General features: G+C 43.8%; 1 pseudogene; it reads left to right on the top strand.

Moving 5' to 3' along the window:
* Nucleotides 1–4,708: 4,708 nt before the first annotated feature.
* LOC148871720 (granule-bound starch synthase 2, chloroplastic/amyloplastic pseudogene) lies at nt 4,709–5,659 on the top strand (annotated as a pseudogene).
* Nucleotides 5,660–15,615: the final 9,956 nt, after the last annotated feature.

Here is a 15,615-nt window from a genome sequence, read left to right as displayed (position 1 = left end):
CTGCACTGTGTGTCAGATTGGGCTATCTTTGATGTACCAATCAGTGAGATCCTTAGCGGGGGTCAAAACCTAGGTATGTTGGGACAGTTTGAGAATTCATCTCAGTGGGTGATCATAGTGACAGGATCAGCCCCTTTGTCAGACAAAGGTAATGATCGGGGATGCACTCTCACTGATGGAAACCAAGACTGCCGGCAGCCGATTTCAATCGTTGAGATTTGTTTTGCAAAATATATTTTATATGGGATATAAAAGTATATATATTATGGTTTGTAAATGATTTGCAAAATGTTTTAATTCCCGGGATCCATATAAGGGAGAGTGCAACACTGTTCCTTGCAGCCGAGGGAGAGGTCCTCTCTTGTCGGGCAGTGTATGATCATTATGGGCTGAGAGGTTAAGTGTAAGACTTTTGAGGATAATACCTAATGGGCTAATCTTGCATCTACCCACAGTCCCTAGGTGTTACAAGGTGGCATAGCCCAGGAACCACTTAGGATAAGTGTTGGGCCCATAGAGCCCATGAGAGAGATGGGTTTCAGGGGGTGCGCTATTCTTAACAGTGTATTTGGCTTGGCCTTGTAACAAAGGCTGGGCCAAACCCATGTGGCTGATGTGTAGATCAATTTTTGGGTCCCACGCCATACAAGGAAGTCCAACTGGGCAATAGTTTGGAAGGCTAAGTGAATACATAATCTTAAATGGGCCTTAATCCCATTTCGAACTGGGGTAATTTGATTAGTCACTTAAGGGGCGAATTCTGAGATGGATCAGTTAATAGGATTGAGCCCAAACCCTATCCACTTAGAGAGTCCAAGATCTAAATGATATTTAGATTTGGAAGCCTCCTAATTAGATTAGGAGATGGCTGATCTAATCTGTAGATAAGATAAGGGTTATCTCTTATCACTTAAAGGGACTTCTAATCCAAATATGATTTGGGTTAGCAACTCCTAATGGGATTAGGATCTGATCCCTTTGAGATTATAAAAGGAGAAGGGGGCAGCAGACTTTAGACATGCAAGCTACACACTCTTGTCTTCAGAGCTGAGATGACTAGAAGAGAGAATTCTGTACCCTACAAATACTCTCTTGCCGACTCCTTCCTGAAGTCGCCGCCTACAGCAGATTGATCTCCAGTTCTTGGGAGTAATCAAGATTTGATCTTGATATCAATCTTTTGGAGAAAAGATTGGTGGGAGTTGTATTCACAATCCGTCCAGTTGATTCTTGCGAAGGGTCAAGTTCTTTTGGAAGAACACTGTTGATTCTGCTCCACCCTGCACGGCGCCATCTTCAGTGGGAGCAGATTTTGGATCCTTCCTTGGGCGTGAACACCTCCATTGGGAGATACTGCTTCTCTGTATCAGGTATTATCCCTCCCTACTCCTTTTGATTCAGATCTGGTTCAGTTTATGGTTCAATAATGATCCATGAAAATGTGATTTTCTAAATAGGGAATTCAATTCCCAGTTGAAGGGAAACAAGCCACCCCAACCGACTTGGTGGCAATATATTGTCAGCCTTGTAAGGATAGGTCTCCCTAGACCAACCCACTGACTGTGAACATTCTAAACTAACATGAGTCTCATTAAGTGTCTAGTTTAAGGGTATTACACAGAAACTTACCAAGGGAACATGAATCAAATATGCACTTTTATTCATTTATAATAAACTCATAAAGTACATCATTTTGATTGAAGCTAAGGGCATACAAAACTATCTAATAGCTCCCACATGCACTTTGGTCTAATCAGGTACTAGCCAGAGTCCAATGCTTTCCACGTGTTTGTCAAACACTTTCTGTGATAATGGCTTTGTCAATGGGTCTGCTACATTTTTCGCTGACGCTACCTTCTGAATCAGGATGTCCCCTCTACTAACAATCTCCCGTAGTACATGGTACTTCCTCTCGATGTGCTTCAACTTCAAGTGGGCTCGTGGCTCCTTAGCCTGACCAATAGCTCCATTGTTGTCACACAACAATGGGATGGGTGATGTGCTGGACGGAACTTCTCCTAACTCGTGAACGAACTTCTTCATCCACACGGCTTCTTTGGTAGCCTCACTTGCGGCAATGTACTCGACCTCGGTCATGGAGTCTGCAGTGGACCCCTATTTGCTGCTTTTCCAGCAAACAGCATACGATTTATCATGAAAACATATCCAGATGTAGACTTTCTATCATTTGGATCCGACTGGAAATCGGCATCTGTATACCCTTGGATCTGTAGTGATGTACCACCGAATACTAGACAAAACTCTTTTCTCCATCGAAGGTACTTAAGTATGTTTTTCACAGCAGTCCAGTGCTCCTGCCTTGGGTTGGCCTGAAATCTGCTTACTACACTCACTGCCTGAGCAATGTTAGGATGAGTGCACAGCATGGCATACATGATGCTCCCTACGGAGAGGGTAAGTGTTGGGCCCATAGAGCCCATCTGATGGGTTTTAGGGGATACACTGTCCATAACTGTGTGTTCGGCCAGGCCTTGTAACACAAGCTGGGCTGAACCCATGTGGCTGATGTGTAGATCAATGTTTGGGTCCCACGCCATACAAGGAAGGCCAACTGGGCAGCAGTTTTGAAGGCTAAGTGAATACATAAACTTAAATGGGCCTTATGCCCATTTCGAACTGGGGTAATTTGATTAGTCACTTAAGGGGCGAATTCTGAGATGGATCAGCTGACAGGATTGGGCCCAGACCCTATCCACTTAGAGAGTCCAAGATATAAATAAGATTTAGATCTAGAAGCCTCCTAATTAGATTAGGAGATGGGTGATCTAATCTACAGAGAAGATAAGGGTTATCCCTTATCACTTAAAGGGACTTCTAATCCAAATATGATTTGGGTTAGCAACTCCTAATGGGATTAGGATCTGATCCCTTTGAGATTATAAAAGGAGGGGGCGGTGGCCTTTAGACATGGAAGCTACACACTCTTTGTCTTCAGAGCTAAGACTACAAGAAGAGAGAATTCTACACCCTACAAATACTCTCTTGCCGCCTCCTTCCTACAGCTGCCGCCTACAGTAGTTTGATATCCAATTCTTGGGAGAAATCAAGATTTGATCTTGATACCAATCTTTTGGAGAAAATATTTGTGGGAGTTGTATTTACATTCCGTCCAGTTGATTCTTGTGAAGGGTCAAGTTCTTTTGGAAGAACACTGTTGATTCTGCTCCACCCTGCACTATGCCATCTTCAGTGGGAGCAAATTTTGGATCCTTCCTTGGGCGTGAACACCTCCATTGGGAGATACTGCTTCTCTGTATCAGGTATTATCCCTCCCTACTCCTTTTGGTTCATATCTGGTTCAGTTTATGGTTCAAGAATGATCCTTGAAAATATGATTTTCTAAATAGGGAATTCGATTCCCAATTGAAGGGAGAGAAATTTTTTTGAAATTCGCCCATTTATTCCGCAATCTTTGGGCGTCCATATGATGGATATCCTATCCCTTCAAGCGCCGCACAACAGCATGCACCGCCTGGCAGCACGCAACACGCACCGTCCGATAGCGCGCAATACACACCGCCTGGCTGTACGCAGCACGCACCGCCCGGCAGCGCGCAATACGCACCGCTCGGCAGTGCCACACAGCAGCACGTAGCATGCACCGCATGGCAGCAGCACCAGGCAGCAACACGCATCGCATAGCACTACAGCAGCACCACGAGACACGCGCACCGCCCAGCAGCAGCAGTAGGGCGGGGCCCACATGACAGCTCATCAGGGTGGGTCCCCACTCTACTCACCAACTCGCCGCTAGCTTCACCATCCCTTATCCCTTATCCCTTATCTTATCTTATCCCTTATCCTTATCTTATTTTATCTTCTTAAATAAGAGTTGTGTTACCATTAGGAGTGGGTAATTATGATTTTTAGTTTAAGTTGGATTACCCTAGCCTAGCCGAATCCAACAAGGAATTGCCCCTATAATCTCCTATTTAAAGAGCTATGAATTGAAACAAAGCATTCAATTTTCAGTCAAGAAAAGAGTGGGGAGAGTTCGGGTGGTCTCTTGGACAAATCACCCCACGGGAGAGTTTGGGTGGTTTCTTGGACAAATCACCCATTCAGTTTCCGCAATGGAGTTTGCACGCAAGGGAAGGCGCAAGGGAAAGCTGGGCCTTCTCCCCGTGGACCAACCCATGACGAGATCCTACGCACGGGCCCTTAACATTTGGTATCATAGCTAAACGTCATGGCCGATATGGAGCAGCTATCATCCAAGGTCAACGAACTGGAACATAGGCTAGCAGAAACCAGCATAGAGGTTCGTGAAGTCAAGGAAGATGTTCGGGAGCTATGATGCTGGCTGGAAGCATTCCTCTCCATCAAAGAAGGGAGTTATGAGGGAATTGCCAACACAAACAGTCACCGTCCGAACTGGGCAGAGGCGTCTAGCAAATAGTAGATTGCTGCCCCTACAACTGCAATTATTCCCAAGGATCAGCACAGAGAGGAGGAAACTATAAAGTCTCCTCTTTTGGCCGAGGACAATGTCACGAACATTATATTGGTACCTACAGAATGCGTTCCTTGGTCGAAGACAGGTGGGCTTGGCGATGTTGCTAGGGCTTTACCGAAGGCTTTGGCTCGACGTGTACATAGAGTTATGGTTGTGGCACCACGGTATGGTAATTGTGCAGAAGCCCAAGAAACAGGAGTGCGCAAGAGAAATAAGGTGGATGGGTAGAATATGGAGGCCGCTCTTGAGGTTCTCTTCTGTAAGCATACCCAGTGCGTTCTTGTGATCCACAACATAGCACACCGGGGTCGTAGTCCAGTACACGAATTTTGTGATGTGGATCTTCCACAAAACTACTTCAAACTATATGACCCAGGAGGTGGGGAACACTTCAATGTCCTTGCGGCTGGCCTGAGTGCAATAGATCGTGTAGTCATTGTAAGCCATGGTTACGCCTGGGAGCTGGAAACTAAAGAAGATGGCTGGGGTCTGCATCAAATAATAAATTAGTTTGATTGAAAGCTGAAGGGCATCGTGAATGTGATTGATGCAAACGAAGGGAACCCACAGTTAGATGTTTACCTAGCATCGGATGGCTACACCAATTACCCTGTGGAGACTCTTTAGACTGGCAAGCCTCAATGCAAAGCAGCTCTACAAAGGGAGCTTGGTCTTCCTCTTCGGGAGAATGTTCCTCTGAATGGGTTCATTGGCAGGCTTGACCATTAGAAAGGTGTTGATCTCGTTGTTGAGTCCATTCCTTGGATGGTGGACCAAGATGTGCAACTAGTCATGTTGGGCACTGGGAGACCTGACCGGGAACAACTTCTCAAACATCTTGAGAGTCAACACCATGACAAAATCAGGGGTTGGGTGGGTTCCTCTGTGCAAATGACCCATCGGATAACTGCTAGTGTAGACATCCTACTCATGCCTTCTTGATTTGAGCCATGTAGACTGAACCAGCTTTATGCACTGAGCTACGGGGCAGTCCCTGTTGTTCATGCTATTGGTGGACTGAGAGATAGTGTAAAGTCGTTTGATCCATTGGTAGAGTTCCAAGCCCTGTATCCGGAATTCGAGCTTGAGGACAAGCTCGTTGTCCAGGAGGGGTGTAATGTTATGGTCACACCAACCGGTAGCACACTGCAGTGCAGTCATAGGCAGCAGCACGCACAGTAGGCCGCACAACGGTAGGCACCGCCTGGCAACGCCGCACAGCAGCACGCACCGTCTGGCAGCACGCAGCATGCACCGCCCGATAGCGCGTAGCATGCACCACTCGGCAGTGCACAGCATGCACCGCCTAGCAGTGCGCAACACGCACCACCCGGCAGTGCCACATAGCAGCATGCAGCGCCCGACAGCATGCAACATGAAGCACGTAGCACACGGCAGCAACACTAGGCAGCAGCACACACCTCACGACAGTAGCACGCACCTCATGGCAGCAGCACGCACCGCTTGGCAGCAGCACCGAGAGAGGGGTGTAATGTTATGGTCACACCAACCGGTAGCGCATTGCGGCGTAGTCATAGGCAGCAGCATGCACAACAGGCTGCACAGCAGTAGGCACTTCCTGGCAGCGCTGCACAGCAGCACGCACCACCTGGTAGCGCCGGACAGCAGCACGCACTGCTCGACAGCGTGCAACATGCACCGCTTGGTAGCGTGCAGCACACACCGCCTGGCAGCATGCAGCATGCACTGCCTGGCAGCGTGCAGCACACACCGCCCAGCACCGGCGCACAATAGCACGCACCACCTAACAACGCGCAGCATGCAGCATGCACCACACGACAGCAGCACTAGCCAGCAGCACGCACCTCATGGCAGTAGCACGCAGCGCATGGCAACAGCACCGTGAGATGCGCAGACTGCCCGACAATGAAGGGATAGGAAATCCATCACATGGATGCCCAAAGATTTCGGAATAAGGGGGTGAATTTCAAAAATTTTTTCTCTCACTTCAACTGAGAATCAAATTCCCTATCTAGAAAATCATATTTTCAAGGATCATTCTTGAACCACAAACTGAACCAGATCTGAACCAAAAGGAGTAGGGAGGGATAATACCTGATATAGAGAAGTAGTATCTCCCAATGGAGGTGTTCATGCCCAAGGAAGGATCCAAAATCTGCTCCCACTGAAGATGGCGCAGTGCAGGGTGGAGCAGATTCATCAGTATTCTTCCAAAAGAACTTCACCCTTCGCGAGAATCAACTGGACGGCTTGTGAATACAACTCCCACCAATCTTTTGTCCAAAAGATTGGTATCAAGATCAAATCTTGATTTCTCTCAAGAAGTGGAGATCGAACTATTGTAGGTGGCAGCTGCAGGAAGGAGGCGACAAGAGAGTATTTGTAGGGTGCAAAATTCTCTCTTCTAGTAATCGCAGCTCTGATGACAAGGATCTCTGGATTGCATTGCATGTCTAAAGGCTGCCGCCCCCTCTTCCTTTTATAGACTTAAAGCATTCAACTCCTAATCCCATTAGGAGTTGCTAACCCAAATCATATTTGGATTAGAAGTCCCTTTAAGTGATAAGGGATAACCCTTATCTTATCTGCAGATTAGATCAGCCATCTCTTAATCTAATTAGGAGGTTTCCAGATCTAAATCTCATTTAGATCTTGGTCTCTCTAAGTGGATAGGGTTTGGGGCCAATCCTCTCTGTTGATCCATCACAGAATTCGCCCCTTAAGTGACTAATCAAATTAGCCCAGTTTGAAATGGGCTTAAGGCCCATTTAAGGTTATGTATTCATTTAGCCTTCCATACTGCTGCCCAGTTGGGCTTCCTTGTATGGCGTGGGACCCAAACATTGATCTACACATTAGCCACATGGGTTCAGCCCAGCCTTTGTTACAAGGCTTGGCCGAATACACTGTTATGGATAGTGCACCCCCTGAAACCCATCAGATGGGCTCTATGGGCCCAACACTTACCCTAAGTGGACCCTGGGCCAAGCCACCTTGTAACACCTAGGGACTGTGGGCAGATACAAGATTAGCCTATCAGGTATTATCCTCAATGGTCTTACACTGAACCTCTCATCCCATAATGATCATACACTGCCCGACAATAGAGGACCTCTCCCTCGGCTGCTAGGAACAGTGTTGCTCTCTCTCTTATATGGATCCCACGATTTAAAACCTTTTGCAAATCATTCAGAAACCATAATATAAATAAATAAATATATATATATATATATACTTTTATATCTCATATAAAATATATTTTGCAAAACAAATCTCAACGATTAAAATTGGCAGTCGACAGTCTTGGTTTCCATTAGTGAGAGTGCATCCCCGATCATTACCTTTGTCCGACAAAGGGGTTGATCCTATCACTATGATCACCCACTCAGATGAATTCTCAGACTGTCCCAACATACCCAGGTTTTGACCCCCGCTAAGGATCTCACTGATTGGTACATCAAAAACAGCCAAATCTGACACCTAGTGCAGTATCATAATCATGTCTAGGGGTCGGGAGTAACTTTTCAATTTTGCCCATCAATCTCCAAGGTCCAAGGCAATACTAGAAATCTGGTCCAGATCAAAGATTCATTTAATCCTACACTGTATGTGCCTAGGGCCTCACCCCGGCAGCTGAGACAAGCCACCCCAACTGACTTGGTGGCACCATAGTGTCAGCCTTGTTAGGATAGGTCTCCCCAGACCAACCCACTGGCTATGAACATTCTAAACTAACACGAGTCTTATTAAGTGTCCAGTTTAAGGGTATTACACAGAAACATACCAAGGGAACATGAATCAGATATTCACTTTTATTCATTTACAATTAACTCATAAAGTACATCATTTTTATTGAAGCTAAGGGCATACAAAACTGTCTAACAACTCCAACTTGCACTTAGGTCCAATCAGGTACTAGCCGGAGTCCCATGCTTTCCATGTGTTTCTCAAACACTTTCTGTGATCGTGGCTTTGTCAATGGGTCTGCTACATTTTCCGCTGACGCTACCTTCTGAATCAGAACGTCCCCTCTACCAACAATCTCCCTTAGTACATGGTACTTCCTCTCGATGTGCTTCGACTTCGAGTGGGCTCGTGGCTCCTTAGCTTGAGGAATAGCTCCATTGTTGTCACACAACAATGGGATGGGTGATGTGCTGGACGGAACTACTCCCAACTCATGAACGAACTTCTTCATCCACACGGCTTCTTTGCCAGCCTCACTTGTGGCAATGTACTTGGCCTTGGTCGTGGAGTCTACAGTGGACCCTTGTTTGCTGCTTTCCCAGTAAACAACACACGATCCTATCATGAAAACATATCCAAATGTAGACTTTCTATCATCTGGATCCGACTGGAAATCGGCATCTGTATACACTTGGATCTGTAGTGAGCTACCATCGAATACTAGACAAAACACTTTTGTCCTTCGAAGGTACTTAAATATGTTTTTCACTGCAGTCCAGTGCTCCTGCCTTGGGTTGGCCTGAAATCTGCTTACTACACTCACTACCTGAGCAATGTCAGGACGAGTGCACAGCATGGCATACATGATGGAGGCATAGGGAACATCTCTCATGCCATCAATCTCCTCAGAAGTCTTGGGAGACATCTTCTTGGAGAGAGCGACTCTGTGCCTGAAAGGAACATTTCCTTTCTTGGAGTTTTCCATGCTGTATCTTTTGACTATATTGTCAATGTAGGCAGATTGGGATAATCCTATTATCCACTTCGATCTATCTCTATAGAGTCAAAGACCTAGTATATAGGAGGCTTCTCCAAGATCTTTCATGGAAAATTGTTGTGAAAGCCCTACTTTCACCGTAGTCAACATTCCTACATGATTCCCAATGAGTAGAATGTCATCTACATACAAAACCAAGAAGGTAACCTTATCTCCACTGTACTTCCTGTAGACACAGGGTTCATCCAGATTCTGCTCGAAGTCAAACGATTTGACAATAGAGTCAAAATGGATGTTCCAACTTCTCGAAGCTTGCTTAAGTCCATAAATGGATCTATTGAGTTTACATACCATGTTTTCATGACCCGCAGCTATGAAGCCTTGCGGCTGCTGCATATAGATATCTTCAGTAAGATCTCCATTCAGGAATGCAGTTTTGACATCCATCTGCCGAATCTCATAATCATGGTATGCTGCTACAGCTAGTAGGATCCTAGTGGATTTAAGCAATGCCACAGCTTTGAAGGTCTCAACCCTACCGTCGGGGCCCTTCTTCCTCTTGTAAATCCATTTACAACCAATTGCTTTTACCCCAGAGGGCGGATCTACTAGAGTCCAGACTCCATTGGTCTCCATTGAGTCCATCTTTGCTCTCATAGCCTCCACCAACTTCTGGGAATCTATGTCCAACATACTTTCCACGTAAGTCACGAGATCCTCCTCACTAGTCAAGGTCTGGTCATAACCATAACGGACTGGTGGCCTGGATTCTCGAGTGGATCTTCTAGGTTGGTCACTACCTGGAACTTGTGGGACATCTCCCATTGCTTCTAAGCTCTCGTCATCAAGAATAATTTCCTGACGATGGGTGTCCAGGATGTAATCGGTAGCCTACAAATAGGCAACGTCCGGTCTTGGATTCCAACTTGTCTGCAGTCGTTTTTTTAACGTGTGTTGGACAATCCCAAATCTTCAAGTGTCTAACACTTGGTTTCTTTCTGGTCCAAAGTTCATATGGAGTGTTCGGAACTGATTTGGTTGGAACTCGATTCAGCACGTAAATCACAGTCTCTAATGCATAACCCCAAAAGAATATGGGTAACTCTGAGTGTATGAGAAGTGACCGGACCATATCCAATAAGGTCTTATTCCTCCTCTCTGAAACACCATTAAGTTGTGGTGTAGCAGGAGGAGTTATATGTGATACTATACCATTGTCCTTTAAGTATTCCCTGACTGTTTCTTGACCTCTTGTCTAAACTCTTTAAACTTTTCAAAGGATTCAGACTTGTGTTTCATTAAGTACACGTAACCATATCGTGAGAAATCATTTGTGAAGGTGATGAAATACACGTGTTGATTCTATGTCCTAACACTCAGGGGACCACATACATCAGTACGTATTAGGTCAAGTGTGCTTGTACATTTTTCAGGTTTACCGTTGAATGGCCGTTTCATCATCTTGCCTTGTAGGCAAGGCTCACAAGTGGGAAGATCTTCTACAGTTAGAAATTCCAAAGGACCATCCTTTACCAACCTTGTGATTCGGTCAACACCGATGTGGCCAAGTCGGTAATGCCACAGACACATGGGATTAATAGTATCACAGGCTCTCTTCTTGGGGATTTCAGCCGACGTAGTTTCGGTTATGTTAGTTTCTAGAGAAGGATGTAGAACATAGAGACCATTCTCCAGTTCCTCGTATGCGATGAATCTGTTATTTCTATTAATGGTAAGCGTATCACTAAAGAAGACAGAATAACCATCTGCACACAGTTTTGAAATAGAAATCAAAATTCTCCTTAAATTTTGTACGTAAAGACAATCTTTTAGTACAATAGTTCCTTCTCTAAAAATTAACTCCATGATTCCTATGGCCGCGGCTACAACAGTTGCAGTAGTTCCGAAGTAAAGAGTGACTTCTCCTTCACTCAGCCTTCTGCTTACCTTGAACCCTTGCAGTGAGTTACACGCATGAGTTGAAGCCCCAGAGTCAATACACCAGGACGTAGAAGCTACCAATAAATTGGTTTCTACAACACAAGATTCGAAATTACCTTTCTTGGATTCTAGGTAGGCAGGACAGTTCCTTTTCCAATGGTCGGTCTTCTTGCAGAAGTGACAAGCATCCGATGCTTTGTCTTTCTTCTACTTCTTATCCTTAATGGCTTTCTTCTGAGGTTAGAAAATCCAACACTGATATGGCAAAGTGGGAAGATTTTCTATGGTTAGAAATCCAAAGGACCATCCTTTACCAGCCTTGTGATTTGGTCAACATTGATATGGCCAAGTTGGTAATGCCACAGGTACGTGGGACTTACTGTATCATGAGTTCTTTTTTTGGGATTTTTGACCAATGTAGTTTCGGTTAAGTTAGTTTCTAGAGAAGCATGTAGAACATAAAGACCGTTCTCCAGTTCCCCGCATGCGATGAATTTATTATTTCGTTTAATAGTAATCATATTACTAAAATAAATAGTATATCCATTAGCACACAGTTTAGAAAAAGAAATTAAATTTCTTCTCAAGTTCTGTAAATAAAGATAATCTTTAAGTACAAGTACTCCTTCTCTAAAGACTAATTCTATGGTTTCTATAGCCGCTGCCGCAACACTTGCAGTCGTTCCCAAGAACAGTGTCACTTCCCCTTCACTCAGTCTTCTGTTAACTTTGCACCCCTGCAGTGAGTTACATGCATGAGTTGAAGCCCCAGAGTCAACACACCAGGATACAGAAGTCACTAACATATTAGTTTCTATGACACAAGTTTTGAAGTTACCTTTCTCAGATTCCAGGTAGGTAGGGCAATTCCTCTTCCAGTTGTCGGTCTGCTTGCAGAAGTGGTAGGCATCAGATGCCTTGTTATTCTTCTACTTCTTGGGCTTGGCAGCTTTCTTCAGGGGCTTCTTTTCCTTTCTCTTTTTCTTGCCCAATTTGTTAGTTTCAACAAGCATAACCACAGGCTCATCCTTCATAAGTAAGTCCTCGATCCTCTGTAACATATTGCTGAGTTCTTGGACGTTGACATTCAACTTGTTCATATTATAGTTCATTATGAACGCATTGAAGGAAGATGGCAAAGAATTCAGGATGACATCTACTTGTGTGCCAAGATCTATCCGGATACAAGGGCTTTGAGTTCGTTAATGTAGCCCATCATCTGAAGACAATGGTCATGAACTTTCTACCCTTTGGACATCTGCGCGGTCATGAATAGTTTCAAGACCTTCTATCGAGTAGAACGATTATGCTCTTCATACTTAGTATTTAGACTGTCCAATATAGCCTTGGCGAGTCCGATTTGGTTGAACTGCCTCTGTATTGAGTTGTCTAGTGAGGTAATGACAAAGCAGCGGGTTAGGGAGTTTTTATCCTCCCAATCTTGGTACTCCCTCCTTTGGGCCTCAAAAGCCCTATCACCCGGACGCTCCGGGGCAGAATTTTTCACTACCTTATCTAACATTTCAAAAGTTAGGACCAACATAAGGTTTTTGTACCAGTCAACATAGTTTGGGCCCTTAAGCTTGTTATCGTCTAGAAGCTTTGCAAATTGACCATTTGCCATTTTCTGGTAAAACAACAAAATGTTAGTCCACAACCTTAGTTTGATTCATGTTACCTACATAGATATGGCTTTTAGTCTATGTTCCATTCCCATTTGTTCATCTCTGAGATTTCCTTCCTATCTCAGTGATGGAGACTATGAAATGTCTTTGGAAATGTGGGAAATCACATAGGGTGCATGAAACCAACTGCTTCAGCTGCAAAACCCCACCACCTTTCTGTGACGAATCATATCCACTCATCGTATGAGTTTCCCTTTGGCCTCTGTTAGACAAGGTTCAGAGTCATTTTCAGGTAAACCTTTATGTTCAATGAGTGCTCACCCATCATATTCAGGTTACGCAAAGGTACCGTGAGAGAGTTCCCATTTTTTTGTGAAGCCCCTTCCACATCAGTCTATGACGCCCCTATCATCTAATGAAACACTCTGACAGATCCAACAGCAAATGGATAGCCCAATTTTATGGTGTGTTTCCTCATTACTGAAAGACCCATCATTATGCTAATGATAGAAGGCCTTTAGAGAGTCCATCATGTGGATCTCCCTATCACATGCACCCATATTTGCTGGAGAGAAAAAAATTATGCCCTAGTTAATTTTAGGCCAAACCAGAGTGGCTCCCACTGACTTTCATAAAGTCAGATTTTTGGTGGGCCTTAATCGGCTAGGGTTTCTGCACGCGTTCCTTTTTAGGGTTATGAGACCCACCATGCAAGGAAGGGGTCACACAATGACCTTAGGGGACACCATGGCAATGATGTGCATTCAGCCATGGTGTGCATAAGAGCCACTAATGATTCATCATGAACCAAGTACTTATGGCTCATGGTCGTAGCATATCATACATCCACACATCACATGTAATGGAAGAATTGATCCAATCAAAATAACTATTGTAAAGCCCATTAATCAGCCCAATTAAAATCCATAACGTTTACAATTAATGTCGATTAGGTATATGGGCTGAATCGCAGTTGGCAGTTTGGCCCATATAGCCTTTCTCACAAGAGTGGGCTTTTTGCAGTTTTAACCGTTTAAAACTGGGCTTTATAAGTGGGCTGAATTAATCCCTGCAATTGAACATCAGATTTGGAACTGCAAGTGTGAGAAAATTGGACTGAAAACAGTCCCCTTCAAATCCTAGATTCGGTCCAATCTAGTCCGAAATTGTCCGAAACTGATATTCAATTCAAGAGTTAATTCATGAAAGATCTGAAATTAATATTTTTTATTTTAGACAATCATAAATCAAATATGGACTGTTCGCACCACCTGCAAAACAGAGGTTAATTACTAGGGTTGCAGTTTCATAAACTGCAAAATGCAGAATGCGATCTCTCCATCTACAAATCTCCAGCACCGCCTTCTTCTTCAATCAAGAAAATAAAAACAGAAAACCTATTTCTATTAATTAATTACATACTTGAATGAATCCTATACATTCAATCTGCACTTTGATCTCTAGGTTCAAACAGTTCATTAAATCAAAATAAATAAAGAACAATTCTAAATAAATATTAGATTTAATAAAAATTAATTTCAGATCAATCACCCTCAACAAGAAACAATTTCTTGAAATAAAGAAAATAATCTATGCAAATCTTGGTAGAACAACTTTTTCCCATCTGCATAGGTTCATATCTGATTTTCTAGGTCCCAGGATCGTAACTTGGCTCTGATACCACTGAAAGAATGGTAGGATCCATCGTATGGATGCAGAAAAGGTTGCGGAATGGGTGGGCGAATTTCAAAAAAAAATTCCTACATTTTTCCAACTAGGAATCATATTCCCTAAATTTAGAATACAATATTCAAGGATCCTACTTGAACCATAACCAAACCATATATGAACCAAAAGACAAAGGGAAGAATTATACCTGATCCAGAAAAGCAGTATCTCCCAAAGTTGGTATTCACACCCAAGGAAGACACCAAGAACCGCTCTTGCTGAAGATGACACAACAATATATAGAACAATACAAGCAGAGTGCATCCTACACACTGAATTCTTCACAAGAATCCTCTAGAAACACTAAGCACCAAATCTTTTCAGTTCCTTCTACAAAACTGATATCAAGAACTCATTTCTTGATTTCTTTTCTCCAAGATCAAATCTTTTCAGAGAATGGCGGCAGCTAGAGGAGAACTCCGGAGGTGAAGATGGCGAATGCTACTTCTCTTCTCTCTGGAGTGTATGAGATCCTATCTCAATTCGTAGAAAGATTTTGAAGGGATAGGATATCCATCACATGGATGCCCAAAGATTGCGGAATAAGGGGGTGAATTTCAAAAAATTTTCTCTCCCTTCAACTGGGAATCGAATTCCCTATTTAGAAAATCATATTTTCAAGGATCATTCTTGAACCATAAACTGAATCAGATTTAAACCAAAAGGAGTAGGGACGGATTATACTTGATATGAAGAAGTAGTATCTCCCAATGGAGGTGTTCACGCCCAAGGAAGGATCCAAAATCTGCTCCCACTGAAGATGGCACAGTGCAAGGTGGAGCAGAATCGACAGTGTTCTTCCAAAAGAACTTGACCCTTCGCAAGAATCAACTAGACGGCTTGTGAATACAACTCCCACCAATCATTTCTCCAAAAGATTGGTACCAAGATCAAATCTTGATTTCTCCCAAGAACTGGAGATCGAACTGCTATAGGCGGCGGCTGCAAGAAGGAGGTGGCAAGAGAGTATTTGCAGGGTGTAGAATTCTCTTTTCTAGTAATCTCAGCTCTGAAGACAAGGATCTCTGGATTACATTTTTAAAGGATGTCGCCCCCTCATCCTTTTATAATCTCAAAGGGATCAGCTCCTAATCCCATTAGGAGTTGCTAACCCAAACCATATCTGGATTAGAAGTCCCTTTAAGTGATAAGAGATAACCCTTATCTTATCTACAGAT

Source organism: Nelumbo lutea, chromosome 2, assembly GCF_056320005.1.
Source record: "Nelumbo lutea isolate HS-2025 chromosome 2, American lotus-T2T, whole genome shotgun sequence".
Classification (NCBI taxonomy): Eukaryota; Viridiplantae; Streptophyta; class Magnoliopsida; order Proteales; family Nelumbonaceae; genus Nelumbo; species Nelumbo lutea.
This window is presented reverse-complemented; position numbering and strand designations above follow the sequence as displayed.